Source organism: Mustelus asterias, chromosome 17 (assembly GCF_964213995.1).
Source record: "Mustelus asterias chromosome 17, sMusAst1.hap1.1, whole genome shotgun sequence".
Lineage (NCBI taxonomy): Eukaryota > Metazoa > Chordata > Chondrichthyes > Carcharhiniformes > Triakidae > Mustelus > Mustelus asterias.
The window spans coordinates 41,741,828-41,759,333 of record NC_135817.1 but is presented as its reverse complement, the minus strand read 5'-3'; the positions used below and the strand labels follow the sequence as shown (position 1 = coordinate 41,759,333).

The window sequence follows — 17,506 nt, the reverse complement described above, 5'->3', positions numbered from 1 at the left end:
AATGAAATTGTTTGCAGTGTAGGACACAGCGAGTGCAAGAACAATTTTACAGTGGAAGAATGGAAAAAATGTAACTGTTGCCTTCCATCTGGTGAAGGCTTAAGAGCTCCCATTGTTTGAGTGACCAATGTTGTTCCAAGTCTGCAGTGACAAGCTGAACACCTCTTATGCCTCTTCAAGTTGCATCATATGCCCCAATTATATATGGCAGGGTCATAGACAGGACTCAATTTTGGATGGAAGCCCTGTCCCAAAATTGCCACTTAAGCGTTATGGAATTTCAAGATTGCATTCTCATGTGGAAAAATACATGGCAGTAGTAATTTAGAGTGCATTTTCAATACATCTTTAGCGTGGAATCCTGGATGAGATAGGGATGGGATGCCTGGTTAAAGATAATGGGGCCCTGGGTTTATAAATAGAGGCATGTAGCACAAAAGCAAGGAAGTTACGATGAATATTTATAAAACACTTGTATGGCCTGAGCTGGAGTATTGTGTCCAGCTCTGGGCATCATGCATTAGGAAGAATGTGAAGGCTTTTGAAAAGCTGCGGAAAAGGTTTTCAAGAATGCTTTCCAGAAGAGAGAAACTTCAGTTATGTGGATAGATTGAAGAAGCTGGTGTTGCTCTCTTTAGAACAGAGAAGGCTGAGAGGAGATTTGATAGAGGAATTCAAACCATGATGGATCTGGACAAGTAGATAGAGAAAAACTGTTCCTATTGATGGAAAGGTCAAGGAATGTGGAACACTGATTTAAAGTGAGTGGTGAACAAACCAACTACGACAAGAGAAAAATATTTTTTATGCAGTGAGTGATTAGGATCCAAAATGCATGACATGAGCCTGGTGGGGGAAGATACAATTGGGCTTTTCAAAAGAGAATTGGATAATTATCTGAAGAAGAATAAATTGGCAGATGTATTGGGAAAGGGTGGGGGAATGTGACCAGCTGAGCTTACCTTGCAAAAAACCAGCATGGACATCACAGACCGTTTTCTGTGCTGTTTCTATGATTTGAAAAGAGGAGCGACTAGAAGGTAATACCTGAAAGCAGATTAGTTACCTGCTTCGAAATGGGATACACCTACGTTGCTAAGGCTAGAAACTGTGGAGGTGCTGGCCATAATATTCCAGTCCTACATGGAAACAGGAATGGTGCCAAAGCACTGGAAGATTGCAAATGTTGTACCCATGTTCAGAAAAGGGGAGGAGAGTAAAAGCTGGTAATTACAGGCCAGTCAATTTAATGCCATATTGGGGAAGCATTTAGATACAGTAATCTGGGAAAATATTAACAGACATTAAAGGACAAGCATGGAGCAATAAAACAGAATCAATATTTGTGGAGGACAAATCAAATTTGACTAACTGGATTTAGTTTCTTGATAGGCTAACACAGAGAGTGGATGAGTGCAGTATAACTGGTCTTGTGTACCAGGACTTCAAAATATATTTAATAAATTGTGGCACATTAAGCTTGCTTACAAAACTGAACCCCTTGGGATAAAAGGAACAGAAGTAGCATCCATATTAAATTGGCTATTAGAGAGTAAACAGAGAGTTGGAGTGAATTATTGTATTTCAGACTGGAGGGAGATATACAGAATGGTTCCCAAAGTTGAATACCAGGAATCACAGCTGCTTTTGACCCACATTAATGACTTGGACTTGGGGATACAAGGACATAAACAGATTGGTGGAATTTGGTGGAGACATGGCAAATATAATTCAATGCAAAAATGTATGAAGTGATGATTTGGTAGGGGGAATGAAGAGAGATGATACATACAAGTAGGTACAAGTTTAAAGAGTGTGGAAGAACAGAGAAAGCTGGTGGTGTTAGTGCGCAAATTGTAGTCGAAAACCGGCTGGGTTAACAAAGCAGCTGCTAAAACATATGGAATCCTTGGATTTAGAAACAGAGGCATCGGGCTGAATTTTCCAGTCTACATGTCAGCACCCTGCTGAGGGATGGAAGCAGCCTCCTGGTGACACTCAATTTTCCGCATCCTGCAAGATCGGTTCTGGGTTCCTGCTGCCTTCATCTCCAAAGCCCCGAACCAGAATTTATCCACGTGTCAGAACTGGGATCCCAGAACGAAAATTCAGCCTAGAGAGTACAAAATTCAGGAAGTTTTGCTAAACCTATATAAAATATGGGTTCAGCCTCAGTTGGAATATTTAATCCAATTCTGGGCATCAAACTTTAAGAAGGATATGAAGCTTTTGGAGAGAGTGCAGAGGAGACTAACCAGAAATGGTGGCAGCGATGAAGGATTACAGTTATGTGGACAGGCTGGAGACGCTAGGTTGCTCTCCTCAAAGCAGAGAAGGCTAGGAGGCGATTGGATGGAGTTATTTAAAATCATAAAACGTTTACGTAAAGTAAATAAAGAGAATTGTTTCCTGTGGCTGAAGGGTCAACAATAGGGCACAAATTTAAAGTGATTGGCCAAAGAAACAAGTAACTTGAGGAAGTGCTTAATGGGTTGGATTTTACAACCCCCAGGCAGGTGTGTTTTTGGAGGACAGACATGTAAAATGTGACACTGCTTCCATCCATCCCCAACCCAGTCTCCATAAAATGGAGGTGGGCATTGAAATCGAAAGTTGAAGGGCAGAAGTCTCACTCTGCTCTTTTAGCCCACCCCCAGCATGTTATTTTTGTGGGGTATGCTTTTTTAAGTTCATCATCTGGCAATATGCCGCTGTGAAATGCAGCCCTGACAATTGACTGTGATCTGGAATGCATTGTATGGTAGAGCAGTGGAGATTGCAGTCATCTTCAAAATAGAGCTGGAAAAATACTTACAAGAGATAAAAGGACAGTGATATGGAGAAAGAACAGAGTAGTGAAGCTAAGGGTTTGCTTTTTTGAAAGAACCATTGCAGACTCAAAATACTGAATGTTACCTTTCAGTACTGTACTATTCTATGATGAGGTAAAAGAGGTTTCCACTTGGCACCCACACAAAAGTTATCGCGAAAATGAATCCTTATGCAGGTTTCTGAGCTTCCATCTATGCAACAGGTCACACGCCATTAAATAATCACAGGCACTGAGCTGCTTTAAAGGATATTCACTTCTGATTGAGCAACCAGTTTCATACATCATCTGGAACTATTTCCTGAAATCTCCCCGAGAGCATAGCAATGACAACAGTCCTTAATGTTTGTCACAGATTTTATTCTCTAGATATATTTGCTGGCATACTTTCTCGCCTAATAGCCATTCCTCCAGATATACTGTTTGGACTCTTCCTGACTAAATTCTGGTGTTGAAGCAGAAGCACCAAAAATAGTTTTATAATATCATAATTCACCTTGATTGCCACAAGAAAGTTTTGCAAGTTCTTTATCGCATGTTGAAGCTAGTAACAGGTCACGCACCAACTGACTCAAGAACAGCTTCTTCCCTGCTGCAATCAGACTTTTGAATTGACCTACCTTGCATTAAGTCGATCTTTCTCTCCTAGCTATGACTGTAACACTACATTCTGCACTGTCTCCTTTCCTTCTCTATGCATGGTATGCTTTGTCTGTATAGTGCGCAAGGAACAATACTTTTCACTGTATACTAATACATGTGACAATAATAAATCAAATCAAAGCTAGAGATATTGGCCTATTCATTTTTATCCCAATTACATCGATTAACAGACAACACAACACAGACAAAGCTATTAATATTACCATGGTAGTATTGCCCCTTTAAGAGGGCATTCCCTCAGTGCCACATAGCTGATCCTATGGAGTGTTGAGGTGGGAAGCTGGGCCAATCGAGTGCAAGAGCGTGTATCCTGGGTTGGGAAGGATTTGCAGTTGAAACCAGGGAGTGGTGGTGGGCAATCGCATGTTTATTCTGTCTGACCCTGCTGTGACGGCAATACAATATTTTTGTTCTGAAGCCTCCTCGTGTTACCCTTGATTTATTACATAACTATAAAATTTAAAATCAGATTCAATTCAACAAAATGTTGGATCCAGCGTTCTGTAGTCTCTCACTGGACTCACTTTTTATGGTGTGTTTCTCCTCCAGTTTGGAATGTATTTAGTGATCTTCCTCCTTTTCGTCAGCCTCTTATATTTTTCCATCTTCTTGGCCTTGAATTCTAGTTTCTGCTGTTCTTCTTCTCATTGCTGTTACTCCAACTGTCAAAACTATACTCTTTTAGCTGAAATTTATTTCCTTCGCAATTTCATCTCTTGCAGTCAAGATAATCTAAGTTCTGCCACTTTGTATTTGGACATTTTAAAATATCACTGTTGCTTTCAGTTCACCAACCATTCACAGAGTGTGACTGTTGCTGGAAAGTCTGTCAGCTATTGCCCATCCCCATATAATGGATATTTTTATTATTGTTTGATACGACCGAATGGTTTGCCCGGCCACATTAGAGGGCAGTTAAGAGTCAATATCATCGGTGCAGGACTGGAGCCAGGTAATCATCAGGTTGGGGAAGGGAAGCAAGTTGCGCTCCATAAAGGACATTACTGAACGACCTGCGTTTTATCGACAATCTGATAACTTCATGGTTACCAATATAAGATACTGATAGAAAAATAATTTTAGCATGTTGTGCCTTACATTGTGTCTTACACGCATTGCTCCAATCACAGCCCAATTTGAGAAGGAAGCCAGATGTAGATGTTAGATCACCTTCCCTCTGCCTTCTCCACCATCCTGTTCCCCCACTTGCACAGGCAATGAGCTTAATGTCATTTTCAGAAAGGTGTCCTCGATGGCTACAGGGTTAATCAACACAATGCTACACTGCACACTTCAGTGCCCATCCTTGTCTAAAGACTGTGTATTTGTATTCCCCACAACAAACTCTGGTTTGTAGGGAATGTGAGATCAAGTGAAATATCCAAGTTAAGCCATGTGTTATGTGCAACTATAATATGGCACTCGACATCGATCAAAAAACAATCACAAATGCTAAGATATGCCATCAATATTGTATGTTTGAATGGTCAAATTAGTGTTAGGGGATCATTTACCAATTATCAAGTAGAGTTAGGAACCTCTTCACAACCTTTTTTAGCCCTTACTTGGGAATGGCACAAATGACACAACAGTGACACTTCATTGTAAAGAAGGGATTCCCAAAAGAGAATCAAGATTGGACTATCAAAGCTCTTCTGCCTTGTATATATGGTCAAGTAAGAAAGCCAAGGACAAACTAAAGAATGATTATTTATTTGCCAAGACATGGATATTAAATAGAAATCAGACACTGTGATAATAAGAAATTGTGAAATTAGGTGATTTTTCAACCTAGAAGCGAAAGTTCTGGTGAATAATTATGATGGAGCTAGAAGATGTAATAAAGGTTTCAGCCCCACCTCTCACTGCTTATGCACAGGTTGTTCTGATTTTTTCCTATTCTGGTAACAACAGCATTAAGTGCAAGTGCTGAATCCAATATAAATTCAGTCTCATTACCAAACATGTCCCAATTAAACAGGCGACGGCTTTGCATTGTTATTCACTGGATACAGTGCGCTGCTAGACTTCCGAGTCCCTCACTGCTTTCCTCAACCTCGCATGACATGTAACTGAAGATTAATTTTGTCCATCCTAATGCTTAACGTATCCACTGATAACACTCATGACAGACAGCTTCTTAAATGAAATAGCCTCATGTACTGGGATTTCAGCTGGCAACCAAGCACCAAGTGCTGATGTGGAATGATATCGACAGATGAGGATATGAAATGCTTCATTAAAAAGTGTTGCTTGGTGGCAAACCAGGAAAAAATTATTTGTAGCCAGAGATGAATGACACACTGTACAGTAAAAAAAATGCCGTTTTTATTTTTTGGTTTGGACCGACCATTAGAGCCTGTTATTTACAGTGGCAGCTGTGATGCACTGCTTTTATTTATTGGCTGTGCTCCCTGGTTAGTGCAGCTGTCATCAGATCAGGGGGCTATTTCAAATTTATTACATTTACTTAGTCCCTTTCAAATGGCATCTTTATGACAGACCATAATTCAGAAAATCTTGCAGAATAAAAGATCCCCATTGTTCTGCCAGGGAGGGTGCGCTGATAATTGTTAACCTTTCACCTCCAAAATGGGTGGACTGTGGAGGTTATTGGAAGCAAATTGATTAATCATCTTGTCACAGTGCATGTTTTTTTTTAAGATTTGTTATTTAGCCTCTGTGAAATAGACTGAGAGAATTGATTGTGTGGTTTAGGATGCACTGCAATCAGAGCTTTTATTGTGGAGGGCTTCCAGTTTTACTCCAGTGATGGAGATGTTTTCTCTTACCATCTTATGCCATGCATGTTGAGGCACCGAAGAAATAAAGTCTACGCTTAATGCGTGCACACACCAAGAAGTTTTACCCACATTGTCAGTTATTACTTTCTCATAAAAAACAATAAAACATAAAATATACCACGTGTACATTGTTGACAGGTTTAGATGTTGATTCTCTCAGTGTCAGCATTTCTCTGCGTCAGAGTAGCAGCATCATGTTTGTAAGGTCTAACCTGGAATTGGCTTTGTCTTAGAGTTTCAGTACTAAACAAATATTTATTTGTCAGAAACTCTTCATTGAGCTTTGAGAGGAACTTATCCTTATTCAATGTTCCCATAGTATGCTTCTCTCAGTGAGAAGCATCCATTTACAACACTTTACAGGGGTATTATTTTTACAAGAAAAAAAATTGTTTGCTAAACTAAACTATATTCTTTGTTGGTGGGTTGAAGCAGAAAAGAGAACCATCAAAAGAATCAATGGATGATCTTTATAATGATGTCACACTCTGCCAGTATCATAATGGTAGCATTGATTTTAATTCTAAGCAGCAATCAGGCTGGCAGGGCCAATGGGGTGAACAGGGCAGGCAGGGTGAACAAGGGGGGGGGGGGAAGAGGCGAGCAGGGTGGGCAAGGTACCCCCATTATTTTTCCAAAATGAGGCCTGGCTACTTTGAGATATCAGTGTTGTTTTAATATGCCTGACTGACTGCCTGTCCCTTCTGTCCTCACAAATTTAAATTGAAAACATAATTAATGCACAATTGTTTTCCTTGAGGCCAGATTTCTTGAGAATGGTGTGGAGACAATTTATCTCACAGCTGTATGTAGTAGGTCTGTCTCCAGAATTTCAGGTGGCTCCCATGGGGAGGTTTCACTATGGAATGGGTGATAGCTCTCTAGCACCTGGAGGAGGAAAATCCCCTGGGTCACCTTCCGACAAGGCTGAACAGAGATGAGTGACAAGAATAGCAAGGGTGAATGCAGTCTTTCAACAATATCTGACAACAGTCCTTTGCCCCACCACTCTACCCTCATCACATTCTTCAATCTATAATTTCACCATAACACCTCTATTTCTCATTCCAAAAATACTCACCCCTTCCTTTAAACACTTCACAGTAGACATATAAGAATGTTCTCTTCTCACATCCTAGCACTTACACAATCAACAACACCTCTCAACACTTTTTCCTCACTTCACAAGCCACACACTTGGCTTTACATTCATCACCTCTTCATCCACATTCTGTCTTGCTTTTTCTCCAGATAACTGCTTTTATGCGCAAGCTCTGTACTTTTCAACAGCCACTCACTCTCTCCAATTCTCTCTCTATTCGGACAAGGCAGCATATAACACCAGCAAGAGTAAGACCGAGGAGAAGAACGAAGCCAAGTAGAGAATGAAAAACTGCTGACCCGTACAAAACAGTCAGCATCAGGGAAGGTGAGTTACTTGCTGCAAAATTCAGCCTCTGACCTGATCTTGTAAGAAGTCTCACAGCACCAGGTTAAAGTCCAACAGGTTTATTTGGTAGCAAAAGCCACTAGCATTTGGAGCGCTTGCTGCTTCTTCATCAAGTGAGTGGGAGTTCTGTTCACAAACGGGGCATATAAAGACACAAACTCAATTTACAAAATAATGGTTGGAATGCGAATCTTTACAGGTAATCAAGTCTCAAAGGTACAGACAATGTGAGTGGAGAGAGCATTAAACACAGGTTAAAGAGATGTGTATTGTCTCCAGACAGGACAGTTAGTGAGATTTTGCAAGCCCAGGCAAGTCATGGGGGTTACAGATAGTGTGACATGAACCCTAGATCCTGGTTGAGGCCATCCTCATGTGTGCGGAACTTGGCTATCAGTCTCCGCTCTGCGACTCTGTGCTGTCGTGTGTCGTGAAGGCCCCCTTGGAGAACGCTTACCCGAAGATCAGAGGCCGAATGCCCGTGACCGCTGAAGTGCTCCCCAACAGGAAGAGAACACTCTTGCCTGGTGATTGTCGAGCAGTGTTCATTCATCCACTGTCGTAGCATCTGCATGGTCTCCCCAATGTACCATGCCTTGGGACATCCTTTCCTGCAGCGTATCAGGTAGACAACGTTGGCCGAGTTGCAGGACTATGTACCGTGTACCTGGTGGATGGTGTCCTCACGTGAGATGATGGCATCCGTGTCGATGATCCGGCACGTCTTGCAGAGGTTGATGTGGCAGGATTGTGTGGTCTCGTGGTCACTATTCTCCTGAAGGCTGGGTAGCTTGCTACGGACAATAGTCTGTTTGAGGTTGTGCGGTTGTTTGAAGGCAAGAAGTGGGGGTGTGGGGATGGCCTTGGCAAGAAGTTCGTCTCCATCAATGACATGCTGAAGGCTCCGGAGAAGATGTCGTAGCTTCTCCGCTCCGGGGAAGTACTGGACGACGAAGGGTACTTTGTCCACCGTCTCCCGTGTTTGTCTTCTGAGGAGGTCGGTGCGGTTTTCGCTGTGGCGCATCGGAAGTGTCAATTGATGAGTCGAGCGCCATATCCTGTTCTTATGAGGGCACCTTTCAGCATCTGCAGGTGTCCGTTGCGATCCTCCTCATCCGAGCAGATTCTGTGTATACTGAAGGAGGAAATTTTCCAGAAAACCATATTTGTATCATCAAACATATTTTTATTGGACTAATTGGCACCACTCATAACGGGCCAACAATGCAGAGGGGCACCCCCGGATGGATATTCGATCGGGTCTCCCCCTGCACAGCTGAGAGACTCACGAATTTCAGAAACTACGGAAGATCCCTAATCTGCCTAGCAACAGCGCATAGCTGCATTTTAAACTGGCCAAGGAAGATCAAGATCCCTATGAAACGAGACAGAGAGTGGGTTATCAAAACCAAGCTATCACTGAAATATTACCAATTCGGCCAAGGCAGACATAAAAATCTGATAAACTAAGAGATAAGGATAAAAGGTTAAGAATGAAATACCCCAGACACCCAACAGGACAGGAGGACATTAACACTCAATCTCACAAGCAGGAAACACAGACACGGAACAATAGGACCAATTTAAATAAGAGGACACATAGAGATAGTAATGGGAAACGCATTTAGACACCGGGGCAGGACCAAGTAATCCCATTAACACGAACACACACCATACAAATGCTAATCCATGAAACTTCCTAGGGACTTTTGAAACTGACAGACCACTTTATACATTGTGTAAAAAAAGGCATAATCAAATGTTCCCGCGCGAATTTTGGATCCCTATAAAGATCCAGAGCTGATGTGATTTAATTGAGATCAACGTGGCCAAGCCACTGTTTCTGAGCTGGCTACGGGGGTCTCCCTGGGATCCCAGTAATTGTACAATAAAGACACGCTTTGAACCTTGATTTGCGACTCAACTTCTATTCTGCACTGGTAAGGGATATTTCCCTACAACAAAATGGCGTAGTCACGGCAGGATTTGATATCTGACTTCTGACTGATGGCCACAGTTTGAAAGTCGGGATCAAATTTAAACGAATCTGATACAAATCCAGAGCAGTCAAAGGCGAGTGCAGGTCTCCGTTCAAAGTGAGGTACCTTTAAGGGTTAGGGTTTGTCTGTTTTAAGTATTGTTGTCTTGTAGAACTGTATAATCTTGCCTAAGTTTTTAAATTGAAACAGAAGTCCGCACTAAAGAGGTACAGGTCAGAACGACCGCGTGGAAAAAGGTAAGTAACTTTTAACTTTAATAGGAGTAAAGGACCAGAGGTAAAGATAACAGGTTTTGGGCTATTTGATAACAGGAATTAAGACTAATATAAAGATAAGTACCGCATGCAGAACTAATTGGTGTAACTAACCCAGGATTGTAAATGAAACCACTGTCTGTGCCAAGGCAATAGGACAAGGGAGTGCTTGACTCAAGGTGCCCTACCCTAAACTGGACGTTAAGAGGAGAAATCTCCCACGCTAAGGTTGGGTTTTGAAGCGGGCGCTAAGAGACACAGGCACTCAGGGTGCAAGGCACGGACAGTGTAAATCGGGTAACAACACTGACTCTGAAGGGACGAACAACCTCAGAGTCGATACAGTTACTAACTATAACAAGGGCTTTGATAACAGAATACATGTGTGTAAGTGTTGAGGAAAAGGGGACCCGATCCATCCTGACCAAGAGACACGACGACGGAGGATCCATTAGGGACCCGGGCGGAGTTTGATAACCTTGTTCGTCTGTAGGGAACACCACAGCCCATAGCAGGATACCCGGTTTTGGGGGGTAACGGATCAACCCTGCTAGTGGGGGTGGTGGCCGAGCGGGAGGCGTTGTACTTAGAGGGGCTGGGAACAGGGGCGGACAAACCCACTAAACAACCAGCACACATCCCAATAAGACAACACAAAATAGTCCAAGCGTGAGGTGTCAGGAATAGTTGGGGGAGCCCAGGGGAAAGAGACCCACTGGAACCTCACTACGAGAACCTACAGCAATACAGACGGTGCTGGGGCAGTATCAGTGACAGGAGATAAGGGAGAGAGTTGAGGCACTTTTACTGTAGCAGCCAGCATACGGGGGTTGCAGGACTGCTAGACAGAAAAATGGCAGACCACGTTGTTAAGGGAGAAACTGCAGTAGCTCTCATTTTGAAGTATCTGTTAGCCAGAGAAGCGATTGTTGCAAAGATGAAACGGAACGGGTGGAACGCATCACAAACTTTAGAAGATCAAAGAAAGTGGGTAGACGGAGTTAAATGGGACAAAACAAAAGTAATGGGAGTAATATTAGTGACCCAGTTAGCTGGACTAATTGAGGAAGTAAATGCCTCAATGGAGGAGAGACACAAAGAGACAGAACAAATTAAAGTATTACAGGAGAGAGTGAGGGAATTAGAACACAGAAGACACACTGCGGAGATAACGCAGAGATCAGAGGAAACGGACCCTCGGCGCCCATACGAGTCAGTGCAGAAACATACAGCCACTCCAGCATCAGAAGAAAACGTAGAAAATTATAATCTAGCGCCAGTCACGAGAGGAGGGACGTTAGCACAACCAAAGGCAACCTATAAGCCTTTTACGCCAGGGGAAAGGCAGCAGATGGATAGGAGAGATCTTAGTTTTTGTATTTCAGTGTGTTTGTGAGATCTGGTAGCTTGTCGAATGTAGGTGGTTGTTGTTGTAATTAGATTGAGAGCAGGGAGCTCTTTGTTCCTGTGGAATGTTTGCTACAGGCAGTAGGTGCAGTACATTGCACCTTGGTTTAGCCTCAGGGGGGCTGGGAGAGTGTTAAAACTGTAAAGATTCAAGTGATAGGATTTCTTGAATTTACTTCTGCTTTGAGTCAATTACAGTTTGGAAGAAAGAAGAATAAAAGCGATTGTCTTAATCAATGTTCAGTATTCTCTTTGAATGTTTTACACTCATCCCAGTCTGAAATGATAAGTTTGAATGAAAAAGGATGTACTGTGGAATGACTTTTGGAAGCTTCCATGTGTGTGTCTGTGTGTGTTTAAACAAAGTGGTTGCGTGGATGCTTTGTTGTTGTTTGTTTTAATGTTAAGAAAGGATTTAAACCTTGGAAGGAAGCATGTGCTCTTTCCTTTGTCTTGAAGTAGAAATTATAAGAGTTAGTTGAGGAGTTAAGAGAAGAAAATAAGTTATTTTGTGGAAAGGTAGAAAAGCAGGAACAAAAGACTGAGGTCTATGAATCAGTTTAAAGTGTATCAAGTCAGTGAAATACAGTATTAATCGCAGAATATCGCGATTTGCGAACGTCAGATAGTTTAGTATTCTGAACTAGTTAAAATTATGTACTGCCGTCGGAATTTCATGAGCCATCAAGGTTCAAGGTTTGCCAAATATAAAAGCACTGCAAAGCTTAAAACCTAGCCAGTTAAGAAACCAAAATGTTCCTAATCAAATAACTGGTATGTATTGTACCTGCTTTGATTTTGATTCGGCGCCTGTTACTTTTCCTAGGGTGCGGGGGTTTCGATCTGGAGCTCAGTTTAAAAAAAAGAAACGGCTTAAATTAAAAGGGTTTGGATATCACGGGTACGATGTGTAAAGTGGTATGATACAACTGCCGCTTGATTATTTTTATTATACAGTATAGCACTGCCATATAGACACAAGAATAACATCAAATCCTGAAAAGCCTTAACCAACTTTGTATGATATATTCATATACTATATTGAATATTGATAAAGACATAATTATTTTGTGAAGTACTGTGGTGCGGCACTTGCACGCAAACAAATGATCAAATTAGAGATAGTGTAAGAGTACATCATATAAAGATCGGAGCTGTATGGCATGTGATTTTAATGGGGAAAGCGATGTCTTTTGATAAGATTACATACAAATGAATGGATGTCCAATTGCAGCCAAAAAAGGCCAGTACAAAGTGTTATTTAATTCACACTAAGCTTGCTATGGATGGGGGATGCCAATTCCAAGTTGATTCGGACCAGGGAACACATTTCACAGGAAAGGTTCTGAAAAACATTTGCCAACTATTAGGAATAAAACAAAAATTTCACATCCCCTATCACCCACAAAGTTCCGGGATGGTGGAGAGGATGAATCGGACTCTAAAAACAACAATGGCAAAAGCAATGCAATCCTCAGGTAGAAATTGGACAGAAGTCCTACCTGCAGTTCTGATGAGGCTTAGGGCGACCACAAATCGAACTACCGGCTTGACTCCATACGAGCTGATGACCGGGCGAGCAATGCACTTACCCGAAAACATTATTACAGGCGGGACAGATGTGGGTCCGATAAAAGATAGGATCCGACAATACATCCGAGACCTTAGCACCCAATTGAAGGGGATGCGCCGGTCCGTAATTTCTAATCAGGCACAGGTCGACGCAGAGGGGGACTCAGAAATATTACCAGAAGTCCCAAAAGCCGGGAGCCGGGTATTAACAAAAGTGCTTCCTGCAAAACCAGGATTTGCCCCAAGATGGCATGGACCTTACGAGGTCATTATTAGCGGAGATACCTGTGCCTGTATAGATATAAGGGGACAAGGGGTCTGGAAACACTGGACCCAATTGAAACTATATGAGGACAAATGAACTAAAAAATACCGTTTTGCTCATTCAACTTCCACAGGAACCAGGACCAGATCTACTATCAAGACGTCGGAACCAACTACTTTTAATTTAATTGCCTGTTTATTTTCTGTATATACTGTAATTGTAAAATACTGTTGAAAAAAAAAAGAGCGATATGGGAACAGGGACATATCTGATAATAACCCTGACCATTGTAAATACACTCCAACATATGGGGGTTAGGGGAGCAGAACCACCAATCATGGAAGGAAACCTATTCCTGAAAACACACATCCAGATCTATGGGAATAGGACCGCTTGTTACCCCTCAGCGCGATCAGTAAACTCCCTATTCATCGCAACACCAGGGTGGCTCCCACAAGAGTTATTCACTATTGACACATCGGGGGCACCCTGCAAAGAACATATTGGGTACTTTAAGCAAGGGATACAAGGAAGGTGTGTAGAGCTCACTGAGCCGGGAATTCTAAGGGGGACGGGACCCCAACCGGAGGAGACACATGGGAACTACCCACAATGTTTTAAGGGAGAGGGATGGGGGTGCGTGCATGCCTTTGTCCCTAAAAATGATTCGTGCGCTGAGGCACATTGTGCTCTCCAGGAGTGCCGGGTCCGGGAAGGACACTTCACTTGTGACTGCAAGCAACAAAAATGCATTGCAGTCACCGCGGGTAGGCAGCTTATGTGTGGCAAGTGCAACAGCACCCACGTAAGCTCAGCCTCAGGGACATATCCATTTGATTCTCACCAAGAGGTACAATCAAGTGGACAGTCCAGGGGGAGGGAAGGTTCCACAAGATGGGGCCATGCGGTCAAACGACCCCGGGGTAATGCATGTTATCGGGTTAAAGACGGGTACGTGTTTTTATTTAAAAATGTATATATGACGGCCACAGACAGGCCTCCAAGGTTCTTTTCCGTAGGGACAATCAGACCTCTCACGGTTCCATGCCCAAGTGAAGGGCATGTCCAGAAACGCATAGTGACCAGGGCCATCAGCGCAGAATTTTGCTCCGACTGGCAGGCCCCTGTCACACTAGGGTCTTCTTTAGGATATGGATTTCTGGGGACACTATCCCTGGGAGGCGCCGCAGGGGTGATCAGTGCCAGTAATAGGAACTTCTTCATATGTGGACTGACCATTTTAGGAAACAACACCCTACAAGCATTAGGCGCAATTGACCAAGAACTCGCAGAACTCAGACTATACACACAACAAACGAGATATGCGGTGGACTATCAGCTAGCCAGACAAGGGGGGGTATGCACCATCATCAAGGAAAAATGCATCACATACGTACACGACGAGACACTAAACATAACAGCAGCCATGTCCGGGATACAAAAGCAATTGGATAACTTTAAACAGGGGTTAACAGGGACTGATGGGTGGTTAGGATGGCTGTTTAACACAGTTTGGGGAGCATATATTATGAAGGGATTGATCCTAGTAGTAGCCATCCTGTTCACACTCTGCCTTGGCCTAACCTGTATTAAAGTGATATGTGCAAATATTACATCAAGAATGCTACCCACTGCCAGTATCCAGATGCAAGAACTTAACAACGACCCAGAAGAGGAGGAACAACGGCAAGGACAACAGCTGTACAAATCACTGTTCCTCTGAAGGTCGTCCATGGGGGGTCAGCCATGAATGGCACCCCCTGGACGAGAGGAGGGACTGAAGGAGGAAATTTTCCAGAAAACCATATTTGTATCATCAAACATATTTTTATTGGACTAATTGGCACCACTCATAACGGGCCAACAATGCAGAGGGGCACCCCCGGATGGATATTCGATCGGGTCTCCCCCTGCACAGCTGAGAGACTCACGAATTTCAGAAACTACGGAAGATCCCTAATCTGCCTAGCAACAGCGCATAGCTGCATTTTAAACTGGCCAAGGAAGATCAAGATCCCTATGAAACGAGACAGAGAGTGGGTTATCAAAACCAAGCTATCACTGAAATATTACCAATTCGGCCAAGGCAGACATAAAAATCTGATAAACTAAGAGATAAGGATAAAAGGTTAAGAATGAAATACCCCAGACACCCAACAGGACAGGAGGACATTAACACTCAATCTCACAAGCAGGAAACACAGACACGGAACAATAGGACCAATTTAAATAAGAGGACACATAGAGATAGTAATGGGAAACGCATTTAGACACCGGGGCAGGACCAAGTAATCCCATTAACACGAACACACACCATACAAATGCTAATCCATGAAACTTCCTAGGGACTTTTGAAACTGACAGACCACTTTATACATTGTGTAAAAAAAGGCATAATCAAATGTTCCCGCGCGAATTTTGGATCCCTATAAAGATCCAGAGCTGATGTGATTTAATTGAGATCAACGTGGCCAAGCCACTGTTTCTGAGCTGGCTACGGGGGTCTCCCTGGGATCCCAGTAATTGTACAATAAAGACACGCTTTGAACCTTGATTTGCGACTCAACTTCTATTCTGCACTGGTAAGGGATATTTCCCTACAACAATACGGAGGGCTTGTCCGTAGGGGATGGCTTCTTTAACGTGTTTACGATGGAAGCTGGAAAAGTGGAGCATCGTGAGGTTATCCGTGGGCTTGCGGTACAGTGAAGTGCTGAGGTGACCGTCCTTGATGGAGATGCATGTGACCAAGAATGCAACCGATTCCAGAGAGTAGTCCATGGTGAGTCTGATGGTGGGATGGAACTTGTTGATGTCATCATACAGTTGTTTCAATGATTGTTCACCATGAGTCCAAAGGAAGAAAATGTCATCGATGTATCTCGTGTATAGCATCGGTTGAAGGTCCTGTGCGGTGAAGAGGTCTTGTTTGAACCTGTGCATGAAGATGTTGGCATATTGAGGTGCGAATTTGGTCCCCATGGCTGTTCTGTGTATCTGGATGAAGAACTGGTTGCTGAAGGTGAAGACATTGTGGTCCAGGATGAAGCGGATGAGTTGTAAAATTGCATCTGGAGACTGGCAGTTGTCGGCGTTGAGTACAGATGCAGTTGCAGCAATGCCATCGTCGTGGGGGATGCTGGTGTAGAATGCCGAGACATCCATTGTGACCAGGAGTGCTCCTGGTTCAACTGCTCCATGTATGCTGAGTTTCTGTTGGAAGTCCATAGTGTTGCGACAAAGAAGTGTTTACCCCAGTCCAACGCTGGCATCTCCACATCTGTTCTTGTAACCACAGTATTTACATGGCTGCTTAAGTTTAATTCTAGTCAGATATACCCCCAGGATGTTAATGGTGGGGGATTCAATGACGGTAATGCAATTTAATGTCAAGGGGAGATGTTCATTGGCTGACACTTGTGTGGTGTGAATATTACTTGTCATTTAGCGGCCTAAGCTTGAATGTTGCCCAGGTCTTGTTGCATTTGGTCAAAGACAGCTTCAGTATCCCAGGAGTCACCAGTGATACTGAATATTGTGCAATCATCCACAAAAAATCCCACTTTTGACCTTATGTTGGAGGAAAGATCACTGATGAAGCAGCTGAAGATGGTTGGGTCGAGGGCACTACCCTGAGGAACTCCTGCAGCTATATCCTAGGGGCTGAGATGATTGGTCTCCAACAACCACAATCACCTTCTTATGAGCTGTGTATGACTCCAACCAGCAGAGAGCTTTCTCCCTAATTCCAATTGATTTCAATTTTCCTAGAGTTCCATGATGCCCCACACAGTCAAATGCTGACTTGATGTCAAGGGCAGTCACTTTCACCCCACCTGTAAATCTCTGAACTTGCAATATTGATTGTTAAGGTCAATTTGGGGAGGGGGTGGGGTTAGCTCTGGTATTAGTAGCCTGCTTAAGGGAGCTGTACCTTCAGGTTGCTATATCCGGATGATGTTCCATGTAGCAGACTGGAGGTATTGAAGCAAACAGCTGAGGTGATATTATCACCATTGATGAAGCATAACCCCCTGAGACCAGGTCTTGCTGCAGGAGATTACAGTGATCTGTAACAACATTACAGAAGAAGCACAACTTCTTGATACATTCTTAAATCAAAGAAATCATGGCTTGTCCACCCTGAACGTTTGGATGACTTCTCCCCACCTGTTATCTTATAGGCCTAGTTGTTTGTGATGGTTGCTGAGGCTATTGCTCCTGTTCCTTGAACTGTTCTTCTATTCATATTAAACTGTAA

The 17,506-nt window shown here is 43.0% G+C and overlaps 1 protein-coding gene across 1 annotated transcript in view; it reads right to left on the bottom strand.

Annotated features, from left to right (window-relative positions):
* lsamp (limbic system associated membrane protein) overlaps window positions 1-17,506 on the bottom strand; it is an 811,339-nt gene that overhangs the window by 719,769 nt on the left and 74,064 nt on the right. The gene's annotated exons all lie outside the window — the stretch shown is intronic.